This window comes from Triticum aestivum, chromosome 1A, assembly GCF_018294505.1.
Source record: "Triticum aestivum cultivar Chinese Spring chromosome 1A, IWGSC CS RefSeq v2.1, whole genome shotgun sequence".
NCBI lineage: Eukaryota > Viridiplantae > Streptophyta > Magnoliopsida > Poales > Poaceae > Triticum > Triticum aestivum.
In genome coordinates this window covers 264,101,929-264,104,910 of record NC_057794.1, presented here as the reverse complement: position 1 = coordinate 264,104,910, position 2,982 = coordinate 264,101,929, and positions in this window count along the sequence as shown.

The following is a 2,982-nucleotide window of genomic DNA, read 5'->3' as shown; positions in this document are numbered from 1 at the left end:
CCCAAAAGTCGATTCAGTCAACTGAAGTGTGTCTTAATCGAAGCAGAGCAATAGCATGAGCGGGGGGAGAGCAGCAGCAGCAGCTGGGCGAGCGAGCGATCAAGCGAGAGCCGGAGCAGCAGCAGATCCGGCTGGTATGGACGCAGCCGCCGAAGGGGCCTCGCACTGGGGGAGAGCCTCCGTGGAGATGTCGCCCGCGGCGCCGGCTTCAAGGTAGCCGCTCCATGGGGTGCGGGATGGAGCACCGTCGGCGCCGGGAGGTCGAGTTAAGGAGAAGGTGCGATGCGATGAGTGTACAACCTCTTTGGTGGCGCCGAGTAGGCCTCGGCTTCGTCCGAGGAGTCGGTGAGGATGTTGTGGTTCCGGTGGAGCAGGTTAAGGCGACGCTGTGGGGATGGAGCAGCCGCGATAGATGAGGCGATCGTTGGAGTAGCTCCTTGGAGGTGGAGGACGGGGCAGCTGAACCGGCGGGACGGCGAGATGGACGACGGATCCTCATCCGGGGAGGTGGACGATGGACGTCGAGCTATTGCGGTGGACGACGCCGTTGGGGAGGAGGCTCCGGCTAGGCATCGGTGACGTGGCGAACGAAGGAGGGTGGGGTTTCGCGGCTGGAGCGGAGAGGTTATGGCGACCTGGGATTTCGAATGGCGAAAAGGGGGTGATGGGAGGGGGTGAAGCATGACTTAGGAACGCGCTTGTCCAAAATGTAGGGTGTGTTACAAAATTACCCCCCACCGATTTGAACTAGAGGCGCTTTCGGCTCAGGGTTAGAAGGGGGATTTCGCGTGTCGGGATTTGGCAGCTGGAGGGAGTTTTCGCGCGTTTTGTAATTTTGGGATAGCAAGGCGCGGGTTGTGAAGGCGCCAGTTTTGGGAGCACGATATCTGAATTTTCGGGATATAACAAGACGCGGGTTGAATTTCAGGGACAAGCCTAACGTGTCGTAATATTGTACTTGTACGTACCAAATCAATTCGCACTACCCTCAACCAAAAAGAAAATGAAAAAAATAAAACTATTCACACCACACAAAGAGAGAGTCTTGCACCGTTTTACTATACGAATGCTATTCAAAGCTACTCCCTCCTTCCATCTATATAGGGCCTAATGCGTTTTTCGATGCTAACTTTGACCAAATATTAGAGCAATGATATATGACATGCAACTTACACAAAGCACACCGTTAAATTCGTCTGTGAAAGGTTCTTTCAATGATATAATTTTCACATTGTGCATGTCATGTACTATTAATCTTGTCAATAGTCAAAGGCGGTCTTAAAAATTTCATTACGCCCTATGTAGATGGAAGGAGGGAGTATGAATCCATGTTATGTCCGACTAAATTTTTTCGCTTGCTGTATAATGCATGTAACCTACTCATACCAACATTTTAGTGCATTCCAAATGTCTATACTACCGCTGCAATTCGAACTAAATTTGAATTCGTTTCTCTATTTCAATAAGAATCTACAATCATGATTGTTGCCAACTTCAACCATCAAAGTTTCCTTTCTATCCGCCAGATATAAATCAGACGGCCTATAATGCAGGATGGCAGGCACACCATCATCAACAACTCTGTTTTTTATAAGAGTAGAGATAAAATATATTAAATGTAGTATACCATGTTCATAACCACACCATGTTTATCACCGTTATATATATTCACACATCCGTCGGTTTTAAACACTATGATAAATTCTTCAAATATCTGAATTCGCTTTTTATAATGAAGTATATATGATCTCTATTCGTCTTTTACACCCACACAACCCTCTTATATTTGTAGCTAGCGCTAACTTTCTCTTATGCATGCACACGCCCGCATCCCTCTCACCCTCCCTCAGCATTCTCTAGCTCCATCGCGCAAATTCGTGTTTTCACTTTAGGTCGTTCACCCATGGTGTGTGTAGGCCCCCAGCTCCTTCTTTACGGCACACATCGATCGATATGCCTCTCTAGCCAGGTGTACCTAGCACAAACACAAGCTTCCCCTCTTCTCTTGTCACCGTCCATGCCTCACTCCCACCACTCTTTTCATCGTTCTCGTACTCGCACACTCCTCCCCCTCGATATAGTATGCCTCTCGTACCACCTCCTACATAAATCCCTCTCTCTCTATCCTTCTCCTTGTGCCTCATTTGCTTCTAACACACACATGCATGTATACCGATCGATCTCCCAACATATACCTAGATCGACTTTAACTACCCCCCCCATCGATCGACGTACCTCACAAGTTATGTCTCTCCTTTGTCTTACAAAGGGCGATTGATCTTCCTATGTAGTTACGTCTGCTTACCACAGCCACATCGTCCACCTCATCATTCGTGCATGCCTCCTGACCCGTCTCTCACACGCACGTGCACAGACAACAAGCAGCCATCTCCTCTCTTATTGATATTGCGGGCGTTCCCTCCGTTTGTCTAGCAAGCCTATCCCCTCATTTGTTAGAAGCAACTCCACTACCACCCCCTCCAACACTCTAGCTCTGTCTCTCTCCCAACCTTATTCATCTCCTGCACATATGCATGGATGCCGATCGATCTCCCTTAATACATGAGGCAGATCGATCTCCTTAATACATGAGGTAGGCCTCTCTCCTCCTCCACACATATACCAACCATTGTACCTCTATAGTTAATTGGGCCTCCCTCTTCCCCCACCACACACCGATAGTCGAGCGCTGCAGGTAGGTATCCATGCCACAAAGACAAACTGCACATGTCCCATCTCACATTCCAGTAGGCCAGCCACTCTATATCTTTGACGTGGGCACACACAAATTTGATGGCACTCTTTATCGATCGCGCGCACGCACACACACACACACATCATCCCTCTCTTCGATTCTATAGACACCTCAAGCCGATGATACCTCCACTCTCTTCTCGTGGATCGCCCCCTCTATATATATGTTATATCCAGGACTCTATTTCACACACGTTGCATATGTTAAATTTTTTGATTGACCCCCCC